Source organism: Pseudorca crassidens, chromosome 2 (genome assembly GCF_039906515.1).
Source record: "Pseudorca crassidens isolate mPseCra1 chromosome 2, mPseCra1.hap1, whole genome shotgun sequence".
NCBI classification, from domain to species: domain Eukaryota; kingdom Metazoa; phylum Chordata; class Mammalia; order Artiodactyla; family Delphinidae; genus Pseudorca; species Pseudorca crassidens.
In genome coordinates this window covers 167829248-167843315 of record NC_090297.1, presented here as the reverse complement: position 1 = coordinate 167843315, position 14068 = coordinate 167829248, and the positions used below count along the sequence as shown (strand labels likewise).

At 39.5% G+C, this 14068-nt stretch overlaps 1 long non-coding RNA gene across 2 annotated transcripts in view; it reads left to right on the top strand.

Annotated features, from left to right (window-relative positions):
- The window catches only part of LOC137220108 (uncharacterized), a 41548-nt gene extending 27600 nt beyond the window's left edge, over positions 1–13948 (top strand). Inside the window, exons 3-4 of one of the 2 annotated variants that reach the window (XR_010941472.1) lie at positions 9663–9793; positions 13084–13948. This is a non-coding gene — a long non-coding RNA (uncharacterized lncRNA). Of the gene's footprint in view, positions 1–9662; positions 9794–10255; positions 10395–13083 lie in introns of those variants that run through there. The other variant, XR_010941471.1, reaches the window with a different exon arrangement.
- The last annotated feature ends 120 nt before the right edge of the window (positions 13949–14068 follow it).

Here is a 14068-nt window from a genome sequence, read left to right as displayed (position 1 = left end):
ACAGAAAAACACACAGCAGATGAAGTAGCAAGATAAAAACCCACCAGACCTAACAAATGAAGAGTAAATAGGCAGTCTACCTGAAAAAGAATTCAGAATAATGATAGTAAAGATGATCCAAAATCTTGGAAATAGAATGGACAAAATGCAAGAAACATTTAACAAGGACCTAGAAGAACTAAAGATGAAACAAACAATGATGAACAACACAATAAATGAAATTAAAAATACTTTAGATGGGATCAATAGCAGAATAAGTAAGGCAGAAGAACGGATAAGTGACTTGAAAGATAAAATAGTGGAAATAACTACTGCAGAGCAGAATAAAGAAAAAAGAATGAAAAGAACTGAGGACAGTCTCAGAGACCTCTGGGACAACATTAAACGCACCAACATTCAAATGATAGGGGTTCCAGAAGAAGAAGAGAAAAAGAAAGGGACTGAGAAAATATTTGAAGAGATTATAGTTGAAAACTTCCTTAATATTGGAAAGGAAATAATTAATCAAGTCCAGGAAGCACAGAGAGTCCCATACAGGATAAATCCAAGAGAAATACGCCAAGACACTTATTAATCAAACTGTCAAAAATTAAATACAAAGAAAGCATATTAAAAGCAGCAAGGGAAAAAAAACAAATAACACACAGGGGAATCCCCATAAGGTTAACAGCTGATCTTTCAGCAGAAACTCTGCAAGCCAGAAGGCAGTGACAGGACATATTTAAAGTGATGAAGGAGAAAAACCTGCAACCAAGATTACTCTACCCAGCAAGGATCTCATTCAGATCTGATGGAGAAATTAAAACCTTTACAGACAAGAAAAAGCTGAGAGAGTTCAGCACCACCAAACCAGCTTTACAACAAATGCTAAAGGAACCTCTCTAGGCAAGAAACACAAGAGAAGGAAAAGACCTACAATAACGAACCCAAAACAATTAAGAAAATGGAAATAGGAACATACATATCGATAATTACCTTAAATGTAAATGGAATAAATGCTCCCACCAAAAGACACAGACTGGATGAAGGTTACAAAAACAAGACCCATATATTTGCTGTCTACAAGAGACCCACTTCAGACCTAGAGACACATACAGACTGAAAGTAAGGGGATGGAAAAAGATATTTCATGCAAATGGAAACCAAAAGAAAACTGGAGTAGCAATTCTCATATCAGACAAAATAGACTTTAAAATAAAGACTATTAGAAGAGACAAAGAAGGACACTACATAATGATCAAGGGATTGATCCAAGAAGAAGACATAACAATTGTAAATATTTATGCACCCAACATAGGAGCACCTCAATACATAAGGCAAATACTAACAGCCATAAAACAGGAAATCGACTAACACAATCATCATAGGGGACTTTAACACCCCACTTTCACCAATGGACATATCATCCAAAATGAAAATAAATAAGGAAACACAAGCTTTAAATGGTACATTAAACAAGATGGACTTGATATTTATAGGATATTCCATCCAAAAACAACAGAATATACATTTTTCTCAAGTGCTCATGGAACATTCTCCAGGATAGATCATATCTTGGGTCACAAGTCAAGCCTTGGTAAATTTAAGAAAATTGAAATTGTTTCAAATATCTTTTCCAACCACAACGCTATGAGACTAGATATCAATTACAGGAAAAGATCTGTAAAAAATACAAACACATGGAGGCTAAACAATACACTACTTAATAACGAAGTGATCACTGAAGAAATCAAAGAGGAAACAAACAAATACCTAGAAACAAATGACAATGGAGACACGACGACCCAAAATCTATGGGATGCAGCAAAGCAGTTCTATGAGGGAATTTTATAGCGATACAATCCTACCTTAAGAAACAGGAAACATCTCGAATAAACAACCTAATCTTGCACCTAAATCAATTATAGAAAGAAGAACAAAACCCCCCAAAGTTAGCAGACGGAAAGAAATCATAAAAATCAGATCAGAAATAAATGAAAAAGAAATGAAGGAAACAAGAGCAAAGATCAATAAAACTAAAAGCTGGTTCTTTGAGAAGATAAACAAAATAGATAAACCATTAGCCAGACTCATCAAGAAGAAAAGGGAGAAGACTCAAATCAATAGAATTCGAAATGCAAAAGGAGAAGTAACAACTGACACTGCAGAAATACAAAAGATCATGAGAGATTACTACAAGCAACTCCATGCCAATAAAATGGACAACCAGGAAGATATGGACAAATTCTTAGAAATGCACAACCTGCCAAGACTGAATCAGGAAGAAATAGAAAATATGAACAGACCAATCACAAGCACTGAAATTGAAACTGTGATTAAAAATCTTCCAACGAACAAAAGCCCAGGACCAGATGGCTTCACAGGCGAATTCTATCGAACATTTAGTGAAGAGCTAACACCTCTCCTTCTCAAACTCTTCCAAAATATAGCAGAGGGAGGAACACTCCCAAACTCATTCTATGAGGCCACCATCACCTTGATACCAAAACCAGACAAGGATGTCACAAAGAAAGAAAACTACAGGCCAATATCACTGATGAACATAGATGCAAAAATCCTCAACAAAATACTAGCAAACAGAATCCAACAGCACATTAGAAGGATCATACACCATGATTAAGTGGGGTTTATTCCAGGAATGCAAGGATTCTTCAATATATGCAAAAGAGTCAATGTGATCAACCATATTAACAAAGTGAAGGAGAAAAACCATATGATCATCTCAATCGATGCAGAGAAAGCTTTCAACAAAATTCAACACCCATTTATGGTAAAAACCCTGCAGAAAGTAGGCATAGAGGGAACTTACCTCAACATAATAAAGGCCATATATGACAAACCCACAGCCAACATCATCCTCAATGGTGAAAAACTTAAAGCATTTCCACTAAGATCAGGAACAAGACAAGTTGCCCACTCTCACCACTCTTATTCAACATAGTTTTGGAAGTTTTAGCCACAGCAATCAGAGAAGAAAAGGAAATAAAAGGAATCCAAATCGGAAAAGAAGAAGTAAAGCTGTCACTGTTTGCAGATGACATGATACTATACATAGAGAATCCTAAAGATGCTACCAGAAAACTACTAGAGCTAATCAATGAATTTGGTAAAGTTGCAGGATACAAAATTCATGCACAGAAATCTCTGGCATTCCTATACACTAATGATGAAAACTCTGAAAGTGAAATCAAGAAAACACTCCCATTTACCATTGCAACAAAAAGAATAAAATATCTAGGAATAAACCTATCTAAGGAGACAAAAGACCTGTATGCAGAAAATTATAAGACACTGATGAAAGAAATTAAAGATGATACAAATAGAGGGAGCGATATACCATGTTCTTGGATTGGAAGAATCCACATTGTGAAAATGACTCTACTACCCAAAGCAATCTACAGATTCAATGCAATCCCTATCAAACTACCAATGGCATTTTTCACAGAACTAGAACAAAAAATTTCAAAATTTGGGGCTTCCCTGGTGGTGCGGTGGTTGTGAGTCTGCCTGCCAATGCAGGGGACACGGGTTTGTGCCCCGGTCCAGGAAGATCCCACAGGCCGCGGAGCGGCTGGGCCTGTGAGCCATGGCCGCTGAGCCTGCGCATCTGGAGCCTGTGCTCTGCAATGGGAGAGGCCACAGCAGTGAGAGGCCCGCATACCACCAAAAAAAATTTTTTTTCAAAATTTGTATGGAAACACAAAAGACCCCGAATAGCCACAGCAGTCTTGAGAACGAGAAACAGCTGGAGGAATCAGGCTCCCTGACTTCAGACTATACTACAAAGCAACAGTAATCAAGACAGTACGGTACTGGCACAAAACCAGAAAGATAGATCAATGGAACAGGATAGAAAGCCCAGAGATAAACCCACGCACATATGGTCACCTTATCTTTGATAAAGGAGGCAGGAATGTACAGTGGAGAAAGGACCGCCTCTTCAATAAGTGGCGCTGGGAAAACTAGACAACTACATGTAAAAGAATGAAATTAGAATACTTCCTAACACCATACACAAAAATAAACTCAAAATGGATTAAAGACCTAAATGTAAGACCAGACACTATAAAACTCTTAGAGGAAAGCATAGGAAAAACACTCTGACATAAACAACAGATGTTTTTTGACCCACCTCCTAGAGTAATGAAAATAAAAACAAAAATAAACAAATGGGACCTAATGAAACAAATGCTTTTGTACAGCAAAGGAAACCCTAAACAAGATGAAAAGACAACCATCAGAATGGGAGAAACTATTTGCAAATGAAACTACAGACAAAGGATTAATCTCCAAAATATACAAACAGCTCATGGAGCTCAATATCAAAAAAAAAAATAATCCAATTAAAAAATGGGCAGAATACCTAAATAGAAATTTCACCAAGGAAGACATACAGATGGCAAGAGGCATATGAAAAGATGCTCAACATTGCTAATTATTAGAGAAATGCAAATCAAAACTACAATGAGGTATCACTTCACACCAGTCAGAATGGCCATTATCAAAATATCTAGAAGCAATAAATGCTGGAAAGGGTGTGGAGAAAAGGGAACCCTCTTGCACTGGTGGTGGGAATGTAAATTGATACAGCCACTACGGAGAAGAGTATGGAGGTTCCTTAAAAAACTAAAAATAGAACTACCATATGACCCAGCAATCCCACTACTGGGCAGATACCCTGAGAAAACCATAATTCAAAAAGAGTCATGTACCACAATGTTCATTGCAGCTCTATTTACAATAGCCAGGACATGGAAGCAACCTAAGTGTCCATCGACAAATGAATGGATAAAGAAGATGTGGCACATATATACAATGGAATATTACTCAGCCATATAAAGAAACAAAATTGAGTTATTTGTAATGAGGTGGATGAACCTAGAGTCTGTCATACAGAGTGAAGTAAGTCAGAAGGAATAAAACAAATACTATATGCTAACACATATATATGTAATCTAAAAAAAAGGTTCTGAAGAACCTAGGGGCAGAACAGGAATAAAGACGCAGATGTAGAGAGTGTACTTAAGGGCACGGGGAAGGCGAAGGGTACGCTGGGACGAAGTGAGAGAGTGGCATGGACATATATACACTACCAAATGTAAAATAGATAGCTAGTGGGAAGCAGCTGCATAGCACAGGGAGATCAGCTCAGTGCTTTGTGACCACCTAGAGGGGTGGGATAGGGTGGGTGAGAGGGAGACGCAAGAGGGAGGAGATATGGGGATATATGTATACATATAGATGATTTACTTTGTTATACAGCAGAAACTAACACAACATTGTAAAGCAATTATACTCCAATAAAGAAGTAAAAAAAAAAAAAGAAAGAAAGAAACCTCCTGCCAATGCAGGGGACACAGGTTCAATCCCTGGTCCAGGAAGATCCCACGTGCTGTGGAACAACTAATCCCATACGCCACAACTACTGAGCCTGTGCACCACAACTACTGAGCCTGCATGCCACAACTACTGAAGCCCGTGCACCTAGAGCCCATGCTCTGCAACAAGAGAAGCCACCACAATGAGAAGCCCATGCACCGCAACAAAGACTAGCGCCGGCTTGCCACAACTAGAGAAAGCCCGTGCATAGCAACGAAAACCCAACACAGCCAAAAAAATTAATATATTTAAAAAGTGAAAAACACTCTCTGGGCTTCATTTTCCTCGTAAGTAAAAGAGTAAACTGACTTTGCAGACATGTGTGATGATTAAATGAGATCATATATACATGTCAAGTACCTGGCACATAGGAGTGCTGAGTCAATGTTACCATCATATGAAGATGCAGTGTATGTTGTCAAGGAACAGCTTTATTTGAAGATATGAGACATTGTTGAATTGAACATTTGTGAAATGAATACTATTTTTAAATAATTTTTTTCTGATATTATATAAGTATCTTATACTCATTATAGAAAATGGGGTGGGGCAAAAAGTATAAAGAAGAAACACTTTTAATGGCATGGAGTCCAAACATACTCACACATAATACCCATAAAATTGTATGTAGATTTAAGTCCATATGGTTTTCTAGAAGTAAAATTCATCAGTAGGAGATTAGATATTTATTGATATAGACATGCAATGGAATACTATGTAGCTATTAATAGAAATAGAGTGAATCTTTATGTCCTGACTTGGAAAGTAGCCAGAATATATTGTTCACTTTAACAAGCAAGTTCAAGGGAATTCCCTGGTGGTCCAGTGGTTAGGACTCCACACTCACTGCCAAGGGCCGGGGTTCAGTCTCTGGTCAGGGAACTAAGATCCTGAAAGCCACACAGCATGGCCAAAAATTTTTTTTAAATTAAAATAAAAAGCAAGTTGAAGATAAATTGGGAGTATGGGATTAACAGATGCACACTACCATATATAAAATAGATAAACAACAAGGATAAACACAGGGAACTGTATTCAATATCTTGTAATAAATGATAATGTAAAAGAATCAAAATAGAGTATAGATATATACATATGTGTGTGTGTATAACTGAATCAGTTTGCCTTACACCTGAAACTAACACACTGTTTTAAATCAATATACTTCCGTTTTTTAATATGAATAAAAAGCAAGTTGAAGAACAAAATATATAGTTGGAAATGGTTATTTTATTAAGCATGCTTTCCCCTGAGGTTTGGAATTATCTCAAACACTTTATACATGTCTGCACAATTTTGTTTTATGACAGTTTAGTAATTTAAAAAATAGTTCTAAGAAAGGCAAAAAGAAATCAAGAACCCCCAGATAACATGGAAGCAACCTAAATGTCCGTCAACAGAGGAATGAATGAAGAAGATGTGGTACATATATACAATGGAATATTACTCAGCCATAAAAAAGAATGAAGTAATGCCATTTGCAGTAACATGGATGGACATAGAAATTATCATACTGAGTGAAGGAAGTCACACAGAGAAAGACAGATATCATATGATATTGCTTATATGTGGAATCCAAAAAAAATGGTACAAATGAACTTATTTACAAAACAGAAATAGAGTCACAGATGTGGAAAACAATCTTATGGTTACCAGGGGGAAAGTGGGGGGGGGATAAATTGGGAGATTGGGATAGACATATACACACTACTATATATAAAATAGATAACTAATAAGGACCTACTGTAGAGCACAGGGAACTACTCAATACTCTGTAATGGCCTATATGGGAAAAGAATCTAAAAGAGTGGATATATGTATGTGTATAACTGATTCACTTTGCTGTACAGCAGAAACTAACACAACATTGTAAATCAACTATACTCCAATAAAAATTTTTAAAAAGAGAACTCCCAAATAACAAAAGACACTATCTTAGCATATGAGCAATGGGGCTCAAAACATCTGTTTCAAATGTGATGGCCTGAAACATATGTGGGCGTGGAAGTCCAAGTCCAGGACACTGTAAAGAGGAGATAGGAGGCCAACATTGTTGGAAACCACAGATATCTCACCCAGGGCATTCTTTGCGGTGAAGTGTTGAGCACTGAAGTGACTTATAAACTGTATATCAGAGCTTCATTTGAACGTTGGTGTCAAAAGAGAAAGAAAATACCTACTTGACAGACTGTGGGGTGAGAGGTGAACCACACTTCACCATTTACCTCCCTTCATTCATTCATGTATTGATGTTTGACAGATAGTTACCTGAGTATTTGGGTAACAGTCTGGCCACTGAGAAGCTGTGTGACAGCCCATGCTAGGACACACACGTTAGCCAGACTCTCTCTAGCCCTGATTATTTGACACCATCTTATTGGTTACAGCAGTAGTGATGGCGGCAGTGACATGAAGAGTATTTCCTAGGAGTGACCACAAAAGAAGAAATCACCTTAGGCATCTAGCAAGTCTTCTAAGCATGATATTTAAAGGATTTTGTTTGGTTTTTGTTTGTTTTAGAGGCATTTTATTTAGACAACTAAAAACAATTAGATGTTCAGAAGCTGTGTAAAATGAAAGAGAAATCAAGCCAGTTACTTTATCATGTATTCCCCCTCTTCTTTATAACTAAAGCAAAAAAAGTGGCTTTCTGCTTTAAGAGGAAAATCAGAAAACTAGGCCAATATATTTTCCCTCTTCATAATAACATAAACAGCTACAAGAAATCTACCTGTAATAAGAGAAATTGGATGTTGATTTGCACATATTCATTAAAAAGACAACAGTGTTTTACATTAGGTCCTTTTTGGTTATCTATTTTAAATATAGCAGTGTGTACATGTCAATCCCAAACTCCCAATTTATCCCTCCCCACCACCCTTCCCCCCTGGTAACCATAAGTTCATTCTCTAACTCTGTGAGTCTGTTTCTGTTTTGTAGACAAGTTCATTTGTATCATTTTTTTAGATTCCTCATATAAGTGATATCATGTGATATTTGTCTTTTTCTGGTTTACTTCACTTAGTATGACAATCTCTAGGTCCATCCATGTTGCTGCAAATGGCATTATTTCGTTCTTTTTAATGGCTGAGTAATATTCCATTACATATATGCACCACATCTTCTTTATTCATTCATCTGTCGATGGACATTTAGGTGACTCCCATGTCTTGGCTATTGTAAACAGCACTGCAATGAACATTGGGGTACATGTATCCTCTGAAACCCATGTTTTCCTCCAGATATATGCCCAGTAGTGGGATTGCTGGATCATATGGTAGCTCTAGTTTTAGTTTTTTAAGGAACCTCCCTACTGTTCTCCATAGTGGCTGCACTAATTTACATTCCCACCAATAGTGTAGGAGGGTTCCCTTTTCTTAAAGGATTTTTTAATAGTCCCATGATGCAAGGAAATAAAATGAGGCAAAAGGAGAAAGTGCATTTGATTCATGTCCTAAAAATGAGACAGTCATGGAGGCAGATATATACATAGAGGGGCTCAATAAAAACAGCTAACATTTTAAAGTCACTGAGTCTTTGCCAGGAACATGCATGATCTCATTTTATTTTCACAGCACTCCTGGGAGTAGGTATCATACCTCACATCGAAAAGTTTGGAGGATACTGACACTCCAAGAGGTGAAGTAACTTGCCCAGGGTCACACAGCTTCTAAGTGACCTTCAAAACAGGATTTAAACGCTCATAGCCTGCTTCATTAAAATGCATCAACAAATATGTGACGTACTGAAAATATGAAAAAGAGACAAGCAGGTCCCCTGACATCTGGAATTGACACAGCTCGGCCTTGATGTTGCTAGGATTGGCCTGGCACTCACAGCTAAGTCAGAGTGTTCTGTTGAACACAGTGTCTCAGGACATGAGCACCAGACAAGAAGCCACTCTGCCCTCTGATCTTAAGCTCAGATAAAAATAAGAGCGCTCTGCCAGCCAGAGAAATACTGGACATCCCCCTACCCAGGATAATATGAATGACTGCTCTTCTTTACCAATTCAAACTGAAGCCTCGCTTCATTCCCCTCACCTTATAGACAGAATTTATTAAGACACCCAGTCATAGAATTATCCCACTTGCCGGCAGCATCTAATCCAGGGCAAAGCCCCCCTTCCTTGAATCCTCCCCCAGATCAGCCAACACAGCCCAGATGCTGTAAAAAATCCTTGTGAACACGCTCTTGCTAAGATGCTTCATGGTTCCCCATGGTGGACAGTCCCCTCCCTACATTGAACATTAAAACCCATTTGTTTTATTATTTATCCACAGGTGTGTCCCGGTGGTCTGTGGCTGAAAGGCAGTGACAGCCGTGGAGCTGAAGCCCTCACTGCTTCCGACTGGAACCTGGACCCAGGAACCCTCCATAAAGCTCTTGTTGGAGACATCAACTTGGTTGGGAGGTGAGGTCCTGCAGAATAGGGCCCTGGTAATCCACTGAAGCCCTTCAGTGTTGGGTCAATTTCGCTTTCCTAGGAACAAGGTGCCTTGGGATTTTTCGGTCATGTGATCAAGTCTATATTGTTCTTTGGTGAAATAGTGGAATATGGCCTCTGCCCTCAAGACATTTAAAATCTAATTGGGTGCCGACACTCAAGGCTGGTCTATGCTATACATTTTGGCATTTCCACTGTGAGTGGTGAGTCAAAAAGAAGACTAACTCTTGAAATCTTACTTATTAAAGTTGGTAGTTTAAAGAAGGCCTAGCATTCCTAAGAGCATTTATAGATCCGGGCTCTGTGCTGGGTACTCCACGGGGACCATCGCTGTTAATCCTCCCCAAAATCTCATGAGGCAGGAATTAAGACTTTCTCCACTTTTACAGATGGTAAAAATGAGGCTCAGGAAACTTTTTTTATTCACAGATAGTGGACTTCCTGAGGTCAAGCAGCTGGTGGAGCTGGGAGTTGACAGCAGGCAGACCCCAGAGCCAGAACGCTCAAACTCCAAGCTATACTTCATAGCGTATGTTAATTCTTATAATAAAATCTCTCTGGAAACCCCTTTTCTTTTTTCGTTAATTAATTTTTATTGGAGTATAGTTGCTTTACAATGGTGTGTTAGTTTCTAGTGTACAGCAAAATGAATCAGCTATATGTATACATATATCCCCTCTTTTTTTAGATTTCCTTCCCATTTAGGTAACCACAGAGCACTGAGTAGAGTTCCCTGAGCTATACAGTAGGTTCTCATTAGTTATCTATTTTATACATAGTATCAATAGTGTATATGTGCCCATCCCAATCTCCCAATTCCTCTCACCCTCATGGAAAGCCCTTTTCTATAACCTAGATTTGGTCAGGCCATGGGCCAGATCCCGTCTCCCCATTTAGGAAGCCCTCTGCTGTGCAAGTTTTGACAATAGAAAGCAAAAGCTATAAAGCAAAGCTTCAGGCATCACTCCTTCTAAAAGTGTCATATTCGTTTTTTCTAAATACTTTTGAACACCAGATTACAGCCACACACTCACAGCCCAGCACAGGTCCCAGGTTTCTGAGGCAGATAGAAGACCTGGTTTTTATCATCACCGCTGCAAGCACATATCGACACCAGCCACTCTAAGAATTTATACCTCCTCCTTCCCCTCCCTCCCCTGAGAAAATGCAGGCAAAAAACCCACCCAGCCCTGTGGTTAAAAATTCCATGAAAATTACATCTGCATCTCCAAGCCTAAAAGAACCAGTGTGATGTACCAAATATTGTGACTCTATATGGGAGCTTATTATAATGGTACAGCCACCTCTGTGAACATACGGTTCAAGTATGAGACAAAGGAAAGTCCACCATCCTTCTGCCTTACAAAAATGAGTGAGATCGTGGCTCTATTTCCCTGCATGGAATGTATTCATTTCAGAGCGTGCTCCTGAATCAGGACACTAGGGCTGGAAGAGCGGCAGTTTGTCATCCACAGAAAATTACCCTTTGGGGCAAAGTGACATGCTAACATAGAAAAGGAAGGAATCAGAAAAAAAAAAGAGAGAGAGAGAGAGAGAAAGCAGAAAGGAAATCACTTGGCTAATCTCATTCAAAACTCAAAAAAGTGAAAATGCCTTTTTAGGGTAAACAGAACAGGCTACTGTGCGATATTCACTCCCCAACTCATACAAAACTCCATTTACCAGTCCACAAGGAACCACCATTACACCCCCTCACGTTCTAACTTCCTTAGGTTATCTTGGTGCTCTTATTGTCTGCTGAAGAAGATAAAGCTTGCTGGGGCCCAGCGGGGCAAAGGGGGCTTTGGTGACAGGCTGAGGAGTTTGTCCTCTTCCTGGAGCAGAGGGAAACAAGAGGGTCGACAGGAAGTTCAAGGCTGGTCAGCTTTCTGCACCAGCACAGGTGTGAGGTGTTAACGCTGCGCCCAAGAAATGGGACAGGAATAGAAAAGGAGGGGCTGATGTCAAGAGTCCTTTGAAGGGAACATTAATTGAGCATAAAGATTAGTTAGACACAGGATGAGAGGGAAGGTGGTATTAAATGTGGCAGCAAGGTTCCAGCTGGTCTGGGGAAAGGAGCATGGAGGAGGGATTGTGGGTGGAATGCTCCCACTAAAACCAACAGAAGAGCATCACGGAATGGTGATTTTAGAATTGGGCTAAACTCATGGATAAAGAAGATGTGGTGCATATATACAATGGATACCACTCAGCCATAACAAAAGAACGAAATAATGCCATTTGCAGCAACATGGATGCAACTAGAGATGATCATTCTAAGTGAAATAAGTCAGAAAGAGAAAGACAAATACCATATGATATCACTTATATGGGGGAATCTAAAATATGGCACAACTGAACCTATCTAGGAAACAGAAACAGACTCACAGACATAGAGAACAGACTTGTGGTTGCCAGGAGGGAGGGGGTTGGGGGAGGGATGGAGTGGGAGGTTGGGATTAGCAGATGTAAGCGATTATATATACAATGCATAAACAACAAGGTCCTATTGTACAGCACAAGGAACTGCGTTCAGTATCCTATGATAAACCATAATGGAAAAGAATATTTTAAAAAAGAATGTATATATACATGAATAACTGAATCACCTTGCTGTACAGCAGAAATTAACACAACATTGTAAATCAACCATACTTCATTAGAGAAAAAAAGAATTGGGGTAAACTCCCAGTGAATGTGGGATGTCTGTAGACTCCCGTGGGACATCCCCAGGGAGTCCTTAGCAACAGCTCCTGGGGCTCAAGATCCTGCGGGAGGCAGGAGATGAGGTGGTAGGTCTGCTGAACACAGAGCAGCACAGATCGTGGTGGGGAAGATGTCTGCATAAAATCGTTTCACCAAAAAACTTTGTTCCTGGTATTTCCCCAATCTGTACCCTCCAACATCCCTCCTACAAAAGCTTAGCGCCTGCTGCCTTAGAGAATGAAGTCTCAGCTCTCCAGATGGGTTGTCCTCTCCCTGTTTCTTCACCCACTGAACTACCCCAAGGCTAGTTTCAAATGGAAATCTTTTGCGCTGTGCTTGACTCTTCATTCTCTCCTCTTCACTTTTACCCGTGTTGACAGCACCACTGTTTAGTGCCATTTAGCTTTAAGGGGTATTTAACTGACAAAATGGGATTACAGAGATGAGAGGAGGTGGGATAAGAGCAGGAAGGATGCGAACGTCAGATGGAAAGCATAAGATAATAAAATCCATTGACACTTAACTCTGCTCTCACCTATTTGATCTCCTAGGATTCCTACAATAACCCTGTAAGGAAGATAACACAGGCTTTCATCATTAACCTCATTTATAGATAAGAAAACTGAAGCACAGTGAAGTTAAATGATTTGTCCAAAGCCTCCAACCAGGAACACCAAGTGCTGAACCTATTCATTCATTCATTCGTTCATGTGCCAGGTACTGTGGCACTGTTCCAAGCACTGGGATAGAGGCTGAAGAACACAGTGGTGGATTATACAAAGCCTTATTCTACTTGGAGAGACAGGAAATAAACAAATGCATAATATAATGTTACCAAGCGACAGTGCTACGAAGAAACATTAAGGAAGGTAAGAGACACAGAGAGAGGCTGGGTTCTCTCTTAAATGGAGTAGTCAGAGATTCTGAAGCCTAAGCCCTAGAGTACTGAGTACTTTCACCTCTGCTCCATACTCCAGACTCTTACTGCTGAAGGAAGCTAATGGTCATGAAATATTATGTAACCCTCTCCTTTTGCAGATGCTGCCCAGGGCTTAGAATGTGCACATTTGAGCACCAGAACCCGTCCAGCACAAGATCCCCCCACTCCCCAGCCATCCAGGCTACAGGTAGCTCTCTTTAAACTCCCACAAAGGTGGACTGCCTTTTGCACATATAGATTATAAACTCCTTAGAGGCAAGAAGCACTTGTACATGGTTTACAATAAGTATAAGCCTATTAATCAGTTGACTGATGGGTAGCGTAAAAGCAATTGAAAGAAATGGAAGACTGTTCCCCTTATTCAATAGTCATAAAGATGCCAGTCAATTCATTGGAGAGATTTTCAGATCTATACGGTCTCTCCCCAAAAAAACCTAACCTCTCACCATTCCCTAAATCCCAGGAGCTCCCCTCATACACAAACCCATTGGGTAGCCCCCACTAGAAAACCAGATCAGTCCAGGTTACAGTAAGTAAGGTAGCTGGGTCAATTGGTGACATTTCTGCCAAGAGTGGAGAGTGGCAGAGGGGTGTGA